Source organism: Equus asinus, chromosome 5, assembly GCF_041296235.1.
Source record: "Equus asinus isolate D_3611 breed Donkey chromosome 5, EquAss-T2T_v2, whole genome shotgun sequence".
Lineage (NCBI taxonomy): Eukaryota > Metazoa > Chordata > Mammalia > Perissodactyla > Equidae > Equus > Equus asinus.
The window spans coordinates 95451593-95466036 of record NC_091794.1 but is presented as its reverse complement, the minus strand read 5'-3'; positions in this window follow the sequence as shown (position 1 = coordinate 95466036).

Genomic DNA, 14444 nt, shown 5'->3' with positions numbered 1-14444 from the left:
TGGTGGACTTTTATGGTGGTTTGAGGGGTAGGGTTCAGGTTCTGCTCTAGGACATGCCCAGGTGGAGCTGGCCCGTCTGTGCCCCTCAGAGGGGAGCTGGCCCTGGTGTAGGAGGGGCCGGGGGGCCTGGCGGGAGGCTTGGGTTCCTAATCAGCCTCCTGTCCAGGATGTGAAGTCCTGTCACGTGGCCCTGGGAAGGGCTTGTGTCATTTAGGGTCCCGTCAAGAAACAGAAACAGCCCAGGGATTTCAGATAAGGGGACTTGATGGAGGGACATGGTCACACAGGTTACGGGAGAGCCGTGAAGCCAGAGAGGGGTGATGAGTCAACCCCGAGGTCAGCCGCTGTGGGAAACTGCCCCCACCCAGGGGATGGAGGGACTGGGAAGGGGTGGGGTTTGAAGAGCTCAGACCCCCAGCCACCTGTGCCGGCTGGAACCTCGTTGGGTGGGAGCTGGAGCACAGAGGAAATGTGGCTGCTGCTGGGCATCCCACTGGGGCAGATGTGAACGGGGAGGAATAGTCTAGCTTCTCTCTTCGCTCCCTCCCTCTCATTCTCCCCAAGTGCCTTGCCTTGGCGGAACCAGCTGGAAACCCACCAGCATGGGAGCCTGGCAAGGCAGCCCACGGACATCAGCCCCCTGCAACACAGAGAGGAACATGTTTGAGGCTGGAGGCCCGGACCTGGCCCAGTGACTATTGTTCTTAAGTGCTTCCCGTGCTAGGGAGCTCACTCTTTAACTCCAGAGGTGGCAGCAACAGCCCGTTTCGCTGCCAGTTGAGTATGAATGTTGGTTCAGAATAAGGGAAAAACATTGGTGTACCTGGGACTCCCAACCTAGAGACAGGGGGCTTGTCTCTGGAGCATGAGCCCTTCGTTTGGGACAGTTGGTGGCCTCATGCTCCCTGTCTTTGCTCAAGCTGTCATATCTGCCACGAATGCGCTTCCCCTTATCGGCTGCCCAGTTAACCCTGACCCTTCTGATGAGATTCAGCTCTTCCAGGGAACCTTCTGGAACCCGCATGCTGGGGGACAGTGCCCTGTGCCCTTCTGTGGCACCTCGTGCTCCCTTCTCTATTTAGCACTAACCACATCACGTTCAACGTGAATTTCCCTCTTTGTCCCCCCTGATTCTTCAGGGGTACAGAGCTTGCTGGACTTGACTTTGCCTCCCCAGCACCAGCACCACGTCATAGAGATGTTCTCTGAGGCACCTACAGTGTGCCAGGCCTACTAAGTGCTTTGCATGCATTATCTAATTTAATTCTCCCAACAACCCCCAAAGTAGGTATTATTATCCTCATTTCTCAGCTAGAGAATCTGAGGTTCAGAGAGGAGAGGGCTCCAGGCCCCTCGGCTAGCGGGGGGGCAGAGGTGGGGTTTGAACCCAGCTTCTCCTGGCCGTGAAGGCTGTGTTCCCGAGCCGCGGGCCACGCGGTCTTGCCGCTGTGCAGCTGGGCAGCGGGCGGGATGGCAAGAGGCGCCTCACCGGGGACGTTTTCAGTTCAGCTTCTTGCACCTCATCCCCCACTCTCTGTCCAAGCCCATACGTCAGCCCTTACCAACGCGGAGCCCGCTCCCATGGCCACTTCTCCATTCTGAAACGACCAAGAGGCCAGGCCGGGACGGCGGGTCTAACCACAGACTGACGGCTGTTTCCACGTGTGCAAGTGGGTTTGAGCCTCGGCGCAGGTTTTCCTGGTTCTCTTTTCGCTGTTTCTCTTGCGTGACGTGTCTTGTGGCCCTGCTGTGTCTCACATCTGTTGCTTGCACTCTTTAGACTGTTCTTAATCTTCTTCATCCGCGGAGCTCTCTCCAGTTTGCACAGCACGTTTATACACATCAGCTCAGTGGATCTTCCCAGCAGACCTGGGACTTGGGCCTGTTTGACAGATGGAGGCTTGGAGAGTCTCAGAAATGACAATGACAATGATTAGTTGCCGTTTATTGATCTCTTAGCGTGACTAATGCACGGTGCTAAACCATGCCACATACAGAATTGCCTTTAATCTTCCCAACAGCTATATGAGGTAGATAGTGTTACTATCCCTAATTTAGAAGTAAGGGAACTGAAGCCCAGAGAGGATAATTGACTTGCCCAAGGTCACACAGCAGCAAGGCCAGACCTGGAACCTATCTCTTGATTCCTGGTCCAGGGTTCTAACTAACTCTCGAGAACAGCCACAAAACTGAAAAAAACACATTACTATATTTCGACAAATCTACGACATCATTGAATATAGGCACATCACTATTTTACATACCCTAGGAAATAAAAATGCTGTCAATTAAACTAAGATACAATACTTTCTTATACTTAATAAAAGAGCTCTTTTAGACTTAGATTCATCTCATATGTATATATCACTCTTGTGCATACGTTAAAGGAATGTTTATATGAAAATAACTTTATATGAAATGAAATTAAATTTAGATGAAAATAAAATTCACATTCAAAAATCTGCCAGAGTGACAAATGCCCACGCTTTTTCACATAATATTGTCCTCTGTGCCAGCAAGTGTCGGTGACACACATTTCTCTCTCTTTCTTTCTCTGTGTGTATTTTTGTTTTTAAAGATTGGCACCTGAGTTGACATCTGTTGCCAATCTTCTTTTTTTCTTCCATTTTTTTTTCTTCTTCGTCTTCTCCCCAAAGCCCCTCAGTACATAGTTGTATATTCTAGTTGTAGGTCCTTCTGGTTGTGGCATATGGGATGCCGCCTCAGCATGGCCATGTCCTCGCCCAGGATGGGAACTGGCGGAACCCTGGGCTGCCGCAGCGGCGCACACGAACTGAACCACTCGGCCACGGGGCTGGGTCCATGTTTTAAAAAACATTTTATTGAGCTGAAGCCTACATATGATAACGTGCACAAATTATATCTGATGAGTCTTTCTCTGTGCTTGCATACAGCTGTGACCACTGGTGGGCTGGTGGTTAAATAGTCAAGGATTTTGCAAACCAGTTTTTAAGCTGTTAGTCGCTTAAAGTCAGCCATAGTGGGAGCATTTACACCAGGGAAACTGGCAACAACTCAGGGCTTTTGTCCCCCTCAGAGACTGGTTTACCAGCACACCGCTGATGGATCAGGGGGGAGATAGCCAGCACCCCCGGAAGCCTCCTCTTAGCCCCCCCCCCGCCCCCTCCCCTGCCCTCCAAGGGACGCTCTGAAGCAGCACTTCTTAGAAGAATCTGCAGATGGACTGAGAGCCCCTGGCACCGGGCCCTCCGGGCTCTGCCCGGTGCAGCGCTCGCTCCACCTCGACTCCCTCCCGACCCGTGTACGGAATGCTGCTGGACGCGTCTGCTCCCCTGTCTCCCCGCCCGGAACCACAGCCGCTCGGTTCCTAGAGGTTAGAAGAATGCTCGTCTATTGTCTCCAGGGTTTTCTTCCAAGCCACAGAAACCCGTCCTAGAGTGATGTTTGGCTGGAGCAGGCAGGGACAACGCCTTCCAGAGGCCCCTGGCCAAGAGCTATTGTAAGACACACCCCGATTCCAGAGATAGCAAAATGTGAGACAGTGCCTCTAAGAACCGCTGAAAGACAGTGCCTTGTTACTCTTTTGAACGCCTTCCTTCATGGAGCCGTTTCCTTTGAGGAGCAGCTCGTCAGATGATTACGCCCCATAAAGCGGAGTTGCCTCCGTCCCCTCATGGCCAGCACTCTCATTGGTCATCCGGTCCCCAGGCAGGTGGTGTCTGCCCACTTCTCTGGGGTCAGCCAGGTGTTACTACCTCTGGTCCCAGTCTGGAAAGAGAGGGCTGGGACGCTGTGGGAAAGTGCGGCTCAGACACCAGGCTGCTTTGGGACAGTCTTCTCTGGGTGCAGATGATGGCTGGCCTTGGGCCCTCTGGGGACTGTTCAAGGTCATCCCTGTGATGACTTTCAGGGTCAACGTCGTCTTCCCAATCTGTCTGTGAGCTCCTGCAACTGGGTTTTAATCACCTTGTGTTCACTCAAAGCCCAGCGCTCTTCTGACACGGAGCACGCACCCAGGAAATACTTGAATGAGTGAGCGAGTGACAGACCAGGCGTGGAGAGACCTCACTCTGCAGCCCGCCTGACTGCGGCCCTTGAGAAAGCCACTGCTCTGAAAAATTGATGGGAGCAACTGAGATGACAATGCAAAATGGCTCTATAGGAGCTCTGAGGGGTTAATTGTGAGCATCATTATGTGACCACTTTGGAGACCTCGGGACCACCCTTCCTTCTGTGACTTGTTTGAGCTGCCCTACCTCAACTCTCCCTGCCCGCGGGGAGGGCCAAGGCCTGGATCCCCGGGCAAGGCAGGGAGTGGCGGGGAGGACCAGGCTGAGACCTGCTCCAGGGGCTAGGGGCAGGGGTGGCAGGAAGCAGCATCCACAGTGAAGCAAATCCAGAGCTGTGGGTTTAGATCAGACCTCGGAATGGGCATGGCGATCGCAATGAGTTTGTTGAGGATGGCATGAGAGAGTTGGAGTGTTTGGGGCCTGGAGTGGACCTAGCATGTCCTTCAGGGACCGTGGGGAATTCAGAGGGAAGTGCGTTTGCTCCTGGCTGGTAAGGAGCCTTCAATCTGAACCACCGTACCTGGGCTCAAGTCCTAGCCCTGCCACTTCCTGTCCTCATGACTCCGGGTGGTCACTGCCTTCTCTGGGCCTCAGTTTCCCCAAGTGGAAAACCAACATAATAACCCTGGTCCCGCAAACCTCCCTGTTATGGTTGTGGGAATAATTAAAACGTGCTCAGGTGATATTGAGGCCTTGCTCCGGGGCCAGACACAGCACTTTACATGAATCGATTCAGTGGTTCTGAAAGCGTGGTCCGGGGACCAGCAGCGTCAGCATCACTCGGGAACTTGTTAGAAAGGCAAATTCTTGGGCTCCCGCTGGATCTGAAACCCTGGAGGTGCGGCAGCAGTTTGCATTTTAACAAGCCCTCCAGGAGATTCTGCCAGAACCTAAATCTGAGAATCACAGCGTTAGCTCGTTAGCCTGCTCACCAGGCCTATGAGGTAAGGACTGTCGTCTTGAAGAGTAAAAGCTTCGGTCATGCTGCTTGGTCCCCAATTTCTCCAAACCCAAAGACAGTTTTTTTTTAAAAAAAGATATGATTCATATACCATACAATTAACCCTTTTGCAAAGAGTACAATATGGTGGTTTTTAGTATATTCGCAAGGTCATGCAACCATTACCACTAATTCCAGAATACTTTCATAGCCCCCGAAAGAAACGTTGTACCTTTTAGCAATCACTCCCTATTCCTCTCTCCTGCTAGCGCTTGGCAACCAGTAATCTACGTTCTGCCTCCACAGATTTGTCTACTCTGGATATTTCATATAAATAGAGTCATATAATATGTGGTCTTTTGTTTCACGTAGCATAATGTTCTCAAGGTCCACCCACATTGTACCGCATATCACTACTTCATCCCTTTTTACGGCTGAATAATATTCCCTTGTATGGATATACCACATTTTGTTTACCTGCTCATCCCCTGATGGACATTTGGATTGTTTCCATTTTTTGTTAATTTCATTGTACACTGAATATATAATTCAGTGGCATTTAATATATTTACAATGTTTTTCAACTGTCACCTCTATCCATTTCCAAAATATCTCATCACCTTCAAAGGAGTCACTCTTCATTCCCCCTCTCCCAGCCCCTGGCAGCCACTAACGTGATTTCCATCTCCGTGGATTTGACTCTTCTGGATGTCTCATATAATATGTGGTCTTCTGTGCCTGACTTACTTCACTTGGCATAACGTTCTCAAGGTTCTCCCACGTGCAGAGTGTATCAGCACTTCATTCCTTTCCACTGTTGAATAATATTGCACTGTGTGGATACACCACATTTTGTTTACCCACTTATCCATTGATGGACATTTGGGTTGTTTCTACTTTTTGGCTATCGCAAATAGTGCTGCTATGAATAATTGTGTCCTTGCTTAACTACTTGTTTTCGATTCTTTTGAGTATATACCTAGAAGCTGAATTGCTGGGTCACGAGGTAAAATTTTGAGGAACTGCCAGAACGTTTTCCAAAGTGACTGCAACATTTTACATTTCCACCAGCAATGTACGAGGGTTCCAACTTCTTTACACTTGCAATTTCTTCTTTTTCTTTGATTATAGCCATTCTAGTGAATGTGAAGTGGTATCTCATTGTGGTTTTAATTTGCATTTCCCTAATGACAGATAGTGTTGAGCATCTTTTCATATGCTTGTTAGCCACTTGTAGATCTTCTTTGGAGAAATGTCTTTTCAAGTCCTTTGCCCATTTTTGAATTGAGTTGTTGGTTTTTTGTTGTTGAGTTTTAGGATTTCTGTATATATTCTGGACATTAATCCCTTATCAGATATATGATTTGCAAATATTTTATCCCATTCTATGGGTTGTGTTTTTACTCTGCCAATAGTATTTTGATGCACAAAATTTTTTCTTTTGATGAAGTTCAATTTGTCTATTCTTTCTTTCTTTCTTGTGCTTTGATGTCGTATCTACGAATTCATTGCCAAATTCAAAGTCATGAAGAGTTAACCCCTATGTTTTCTTCTAAGAGTTTTACAGCTTTAATGCTTCCGTGTAGGTCTTTGATCCACTTCAAGTGAATTTTTGTATATTGTGTGAGGTAAGTGTCCAACTTCCTTCTTTTGCATGTAGCTATCTAGTTGTCCCAGCATCATTTGTTGAAGAGACTTAGAAAGATGCAACTTTTAAAAGAAAAATATTAAGTAAAATACTAGTGTAGCTGATATGTGCCAGATATGGCAAGAAGTGGGAGGGTGGTACTCGAGTGAGTAAGGTTGGGGAGATGCTGTTTCTCTGGATTCTTGCTCCTTGACGATTTTCTCCAGCCTGGGCAGATGCTCAGTTCGGTAAAAGATGCTAAGACGAGGTGAGATGGAGACTGGTCTCCCTCGCAGAGGGCCACTTGGAAGACCCCAGCCAGCCCTCCCCTCCACTGCTCTTCTGAGGCCTCATTCACGGACAACAGGTCTCTGGGAGCAAAGGGGGGCGATCCCCCGCCTCCAAGCTCACCTGATACCCAGCCACACCCTCCTTTTCCCCTAACTGGGCCTTGGTCCAGCTGCCAGGCCCAGCGCCTCTCCCATCTGGCCAGATGAGATTCCAAAAACAACCTCAGGAGCATTTGGCCATATTTTCCAGCCCGGATTAATGGCGCTCCTGTCCACAAACAGGACCAGGTTCCTGTTGGGTTGGGTGGCAGCTCCTCCCTCCTGGAAGGCGGTGGAAATGTGGTTTTTCCTTTTCTCATTTTGCTTTTGGAACTTAAGTGTCTTTCCGAGTCTCTCTGGGTGAATGATGACAGTGCAGGCCTGTTGGCCTCCCTGTCAGAGCCCGTCACCCAGGCTGTCTCCGGTGTGTTCGTTTCCTGGGGCTGCCGTGACAAAGCACTGCAAACTGGATGGCTTCAAACAACAGAAACGAATCCTAGATGGGAAATCCGAAATCAAGATGTCGGCAGGGACGGTTCCTTCCGGAGGTTCTGAGGGAGAATCCATGCCGTGCCTCTGGTGGCTGCCGCCAATCCTTGGTGTCCCTTGACTTGCAGAGGCATCACTCCAGCCTCTGCCTTCTTCTTCACATAATGTTCAACCTGTGTCTCTTCTCCTCGCATAAGGACACCAGTCCCAGGGGATTAAGGGCCCACCCTACTCCAGTGTGACCTCATCTTGACTATTAGTCATTAAGATCATTGCTCATCAGTAATTAGTAATAAGATCATTGCAGCGATCCTATTTCCAAATAAGGCCACATTCTGAGGTTCCAGGAAGGACATGAATTTTGGGGGGGAGACCATGTGACCCAGTGCAGGGGCAATGCCAGGGCAAGCTGGAAAGGAGGCTGGAGCTGCCGCTCCGTCTCTGCTCATCCCTCCTCTGTGCCTTTGTTTCTGATCACCTGCACTTCTACTCTCCTTGGAGACCTCCTGGAGCTGCCCTGCTCACGTGCGTGCACACACACACACACACACAGAGCCAGAAGTGCCGGGGCGTTCATGTCCCTGGGGCCATCTTAGCATGATAATGACTGACAGGTGCGCATGCAGGTGTATGCAAGCCTGGCTCCCTTGCCCCGAGTTGGAACAAACTCTGAGGTGTAGCTAACACTCCAGAGTGCTGCCCTCATCAGGCTCATGTTGATTCCTTCACTCTTCGTGTCCACTACCCGCACCCTGTTCGTGGCTTGACTTGAGAAATTCACTTTCATTTGAATCCTCTTCTCACAGTGCACTCTGGGCAGCCCAACATGAGACAGGTGCCCACTCCAAGAGCCCGAGGTAGCCAGGACCAATGCGGAAACCCAGCCCGGGGGAGTCACGAAGGACCCACCTCCCAGGGTCCCGAGACTCAGTGATTCATGGGTGGTGGGGCTTCATAAATGGAAAAGCCCTCTGTGAGTGTTGAGGCGTCTCCCCCACATTCTGCCCAATTGTTCCTTCCCCAGGCAGGCCTTCAGCCACCATGCCATCTAAGATCTTCTAATCTTGTCCTTTCGGGCTGCTGACCAACCAGCACAGGGAGAGAGTGCTGACGCGGCACGTCTTCCTCCATGATGAGATGATCGAGTCTATTGTTCATAGTCCTGGGTACCAGCCCATGAACTACACCTGAGTCCTTTAGTCCTCTGACAGTTGGTCATAGGGAACTGTGGCCATGAGGCCACAGGTGTGTGTTGAGGGATAGGTATAGATGCAACAGAACGAGGGGGCATGGGGGTCCAGCACACCTCCTCATGGAACCTATGTGGACCCACTGGACCCGCCCACTCCCAATTCCAAGTATATCATTTCCCTTCCACAATGGAGTGCTGCTGTGCCCTCCCAATGCTGTGACTTGCGGATCTGATAATACCCAGCTCACAATGGAAGCTGGGTGAGTATGGTTGCTTGGAGTCTCAGGGGCAGGCATTGTCTTTCCCAGGGTCTAGCAGCACGCCGGGGATTGTTTCTCAAAAGGAGAGTCGTTCTCTGCCCCTGAAACCCAGAGCAGTCTGCACCGCACTCTTTGACTGGAGTTTGCCGAAGACTCCACCCAATATCCTTCTCGAGCACTGTGGAAACTTCCCGGTCATGCAGCTTAAACAGCAGGGAGCTTGCATGGCAACTTGGACCTCTGCAGACTTATCTCTTTCTTTGTGTCAAAACTGATAGCTTTCTATAATAAATGTGGGTGGGGATGGGGAGAAATTGGAACCTATGTGCTCTGTTGGTAGGAATGTAAAATGGTGCAGCCACTGTGGAAAACAATATGGCAGCTCCTCAAAAAATTACAAGTAGAATTACCATATGATCCAGCAGTTCCACTCCTGGGTATACACCCCAAAGAATGGGAAGTTGAGTTTTGAAGAGATATTTGTACACCCACATTGATAGCAGCATTATTCACAATAGCTAAAACACGGAAGCAACCCAAGCATCCATCAACAGATGAATGGATGAACAAAATGTGGTATATCCATACAATGGAATATTATTCAACCTGAAAAAAGAAGGAATCCTGTCTTATGCCATAACATCAATGAACCTTGAGGACACTGTGCTCAGGGAAATCAGCCAGCCACAAAAAGAGAAACACTGTATGACTCCACTTCTATGATGTACTTAGAGTAGTCAGAATCATAAAGTAGAATTGTGGTTGCCAGAGTCTGGGAGCTATTGTTTAATGGATATAGAGTTTCAGTTTTACAAGATGAAAAGAGTTATGGGATGGGTGGTGGTGATGGTTACACAACAGTGTGAATGTATTTAACACCACCGAACTGTACACTTCAAATGGTTCAGATGGTACATTTTGTGTGATGTGGATTTTACCCAATAAAAACAAACGGAGAGCTTCCTGATCACATGATCAACAGGTCAGAGCAGCATTCCCGGGTGTGGTGCTCGCTGCTTCACAATTGAAGAGGCCAAAGAGGGTGGATTAAACAACAGTAGAACTTTGGGGCCGGCCCGGTGGCGCAGCGGTTAAGTTCGCATCTTCCACTTTGGCGACCCAGGGTTCGCTGGTTCGGATCCCGGGTGCGGACATGGCACCGCTTGGCAAAAGCCATGCTGTGGTAGGCGTCCCACATATAAAGTAGAGGAAGATGGGCATGGATGTTAGCTCAGGGCCAGTCTTCCTCAGCAAAAAGAGGAGGATTAGCGGCAGATGTTAGCTCAGGGCTAATCTTCCTAAAAAAACAAAAACAAAAACATAGAATTTCTTCTCGCAAAGTTTTGGAGGCCAGAAGTCTGAACTCGAGGCGTTGGCAGGGCTGTGCTCCCTCTGAAGTCTCCAGGCGAGAATCCATTCTCTGCCTCCTCCAGCCTCTGGTGGCTCCAGACAGTCCTTGGCCCGCGGCTTCATTACTCCAGTCTCCAGTGGCACATGGCTCCCTCCTCCTCTTGGTGTGTCTCTTACAGGGACATTTGTCATTGGGCCTGCTTGGATAATCCAAGACTACGTCTTTATCTTGAGATACTTAACTTGATAACATCTGCAAAGACCCATTTTCCAAATAAGGTCATAGTCAGAGGTTTCAGACATGAGGACATGGACGCCTCTTTGGGGTGGCATTTTCTGGCCTACTGCGTGGTAGAAGGAGCCAGGTGCAGCAACTCGTCTTTTATCTTAGAGGGGCTGGCTTGGCATGCCCTGGCTCACTGGCTCCTTGACAGCTTCATCAACATGGTGGAGCCCTGAATCCTCACGGGGTTGTCTCCCACCCTCCAGCGTGCATGTTCTTGCCACTTCCCGTTCCTCAGGTTCCCAGCAGCAGGGGAATGGGGCACTGGCCCAGTGAGGAGGGTCTGGGCAGCTTACCAGCAGAATCTCCCTGTAATATCCTCGATCATCTTGACACACCACAGGCATCACCCAGGTCCATCATGGTGACATCACAGGAGTAGTGGCTGCTAACAGCTCATATCTGCCCCCTTCTCTAGAGAATTTCTCTCTGCCAAATAGTAAGGTTATATTACCAGGCTGGTTACACCCCCTCCAGGGGGTCAGCTAGCCACACTGTCTGGTCAACTGACATGGGAGAACAAAAGTCCAACTCCCTGCGGGGCAACTCAGTGTGCATTCCATGCTCCAGAGGGCCCCGGGAGATGAGCGTGAGGCCAGTCTCCAGGCGGAAGACATCCTGGGTTAGCTCGCTTCCCCTGCTTTGTCCTGCTTCCCTCATTCCACTTCTCCTGAAAGCCCACCCCACAAAAACCCCTATCTTTGAATCTGCTTCTGGGACTCTGAGCTAAGAGCGGCTCTGGCAGTGACGTATGATGGGAATGGAGAGTTAGCATAGCCCTTGGGCAGGGCCCTGAGGCTGTCCTGTTGTCCCCGCCATGTGGGTGAACTGCCTTGCCTCCCCTCTGCTGTCAGACATCGTGAAGAGAATCTTTGCCAGATCAATGGCTGCTTACCGAATTCCAGACACCGTGTTGATCCGCCCCAGTAAAGACACTCCTCCAGCAGAGCGGCTGAGGCTGGGCTACTCCTGGCTACGCTCATGGTGGGCTGCAGTCACCCGGGAGGAACCTCGCCTAATGCGGCCTTCCAACTCTGTCTTCCCCCATCACAGCCTCCCATTTTATTGTCCATAGCCTTTAATACTATCTGAAATCATGCAATATATTTATTTGTTTGTTTATGACCTTCCTCTCTAACGAAGGCATAAACCCCATGGGGCTGAGGTCTTTGTCTGACATGTTCACGGCTGCACCCAGAGCTGTCGTAGGGGCTCAACCAAAATGTACTGAACGAATCAAAGAGCTGGCCGGTGTTCTTTCCTGTGGAGTAGACACAGGGGGAGAAATAGGGTTTTCTGTGGCGCCTCTAAAGTGGAGGCCATTTCTGGGGTCACTGGGTTGGGAGAAAGCAGGTAAGGCGGGCTGCCTTCCAGGTGGCTCGTGCCAGCCCCACACTGGCCGGTCTTCTTGTTGGGTCTGGCGCAGACCTCAAGGAAACATAACATTTTTAATAAAACCTCAGAGTCAATAAAGCTGAATGGTCTCGGGTGCCTCTCCTGCCGGCCCCAGCTGTTGACTTTAGAAGTCAAGAGGTTGGGGTGTTGCCCCATTCCCGCGTAGTTTGGGGAGATATAAGCTAGAAGGGCCTGGCCCATTTTATGTGAAAGAAAACCAAAACAAAACAAAACTCACTGGTCCTGGAAAGATTCCACCGGCAGCCGGAATCAAAGGTCCATTCAGAGCGACAGAACTCCTCACATTCGCCGCTAATGAAAACCAAATTTCTCGTCCCTCTGAGCATTTCTAGGGGCTGCCACTGGAAGGGGCGGCTGTGGAACTCTCGGCCACCCCTCCTGCAACCGAGGGGGCCCCACCGTGTTAAAATAGTTTTATGATAATATGGACCACGTATTTTTCTAATTTCAGGCGTCGGTGATTGAGGACCGACTTGTTTTCATGGAAAAAGAAATAGAAGTTGACTGAGGCAGGGGAAGACTGCCACCTCGGCAGATATTCCCCCTGTGCGCATATCCAGGGTGAAGGAGCCCCGCCATAAAGAGGCCTGGGACCCACCTCCAGGGAGGCCTCATTCACAGGGCGTCCCCGCAAGCGGGGCAGGACCGGCTGGGGGCTACTGGAGGGAACAGAGACAGTGATTTCTGTCTTTCGATTTCACGCTTCGTGAAATCTCAGAATCACGACTCAGAAAGGCAGACGCGTCACCCTCAGAAGCAGAGAAAGCCTTGTGTCCTTTCTGTTCTGCTTTTCAAAAAAAAGAGACCTTTTCTCACTGCTTTTTCCTCCTTTTCTCCCTTGATGATCTGTCTTTAGAGCAAGTATGAGTCATGGGACGCAAACTCAGGTGTTCGAGAAATAGCATCCTTTTCCTAAAGTCAACTCAATTCTCACTTTGAGCCTCTAATACCTTCAGCCAATGGGAAACTTAGAGTCAACCTTTTCAGGCATTGCTCTGCCCTTGTTAGGACTATGAGGGAATTCCGACTTTGTTCTTCAGTTTTCTCATCTGTTAAATGGGGGTAATGATAATATATATCTCAACGGACTGAGTTAAAAATGGCAAAATATTTATAATAGTGCCTGGCATGTGCTGTTAACTATTATTATTATTATTATTCCAAAGATAAATGCACAGAGAAGGCACCAAACCCAGCATGGGGTTATCAGGGAAGGCTACCTGGAAGAGGTGACGCCTCAGCTAACGTCAAATGAGTTGGCCCAAGCGTGATCTTGAACTCTCCTGCTTGGATATTTATTAAGGTCTAGGAGTTTAATACACTACCCCTCTAACAAAAATGCTCATTGTAGAAAACTTGGAAAACACTGGAAAATATAAAGAAAACAGAAAACAGCAATAACCCCATCCTTCCAGTGATTTCATTCTAGATGACTTTTATTTCTATTTTTAAATTATATTAATTGATATACTGTGTATACAATGTGTACCTGGCTAGAAAAATGTTTAGTCTTAGAAAAGTATTTATATATTTATAGAAAATAAAAATCTGGATAGGGAAAAAAATAACAATGGTTATCTTTGGAGGAGGGGGATAATGGGTAATTTTTCTGTGCTCTTTTTGGCAATCTGTATTATCTACTTTTTCTCCCATGACTATGTATTATTTAGTGTAATTTAAAATGTGACTTTAAAATTTAATACATAGAACTTGGGACCCTTGGACTCAGGCTCTCATAACCATGACTTCTTTGGACCAGAGAAGAGTAGGGTGGCTGGACCAGCCTCTGAGCCCTGGGCCTTCCAGTCAAAGAGGCTGCATGTGACCTCGGGTGTGGCCAGAGGGTTGTCATGAGGCACGACATGAGGCTTCAGTACAAACCTGTGGGGTGGGGAGCCAGGGAGAGGGCAGGGCTGTTGTTATTGCACAGTCGGCCACAACAAAAACTATTATCAAGACCTTGTCCCCAATGGCTCCATTAATGCCACGAATGCTGAGAAACTGAGAGACACTTGAAACTGAGGTTTGGGGCACAGAGTCTTTCCTGGGATTTCAGTGCTAAAGATGCTTTAGAGGACACTTAGCTCCTTCTCCCACCATTTTGCACAGGCTTCACCCTTCCCTGCCTGGACTATCGCAGTAGCCGGTGAACAGGTCTCTGCACTCCCATGCAGTCCACACTCCTCGCCACCATGGCGATCTTCTCCAACACACACCCATCAGCATATGCTGTCACTTCTCAGCTTGGCCCCCCAGTGCCCGTAGAGGACCAAACCAAGCCCCTCAGTTTGGCCTTCAGCCCCCATGACCTGGGCCTGCTGCTCTCCCCATCCCATCGCTGTTACTCCAACCTCCCCACCATCCTCTCCAGCCCAGCCACGCTCCTGCCCTCCAGGTCTTTGTACACGCGCTTCCCTCCATCTAGAAGCCCCTCCTGCTGCTTCTCTGCCTGGTAAATTTCTACTGGTCTTTCCATCTTTTCTCCGCCACACCCTGGATCCCACGG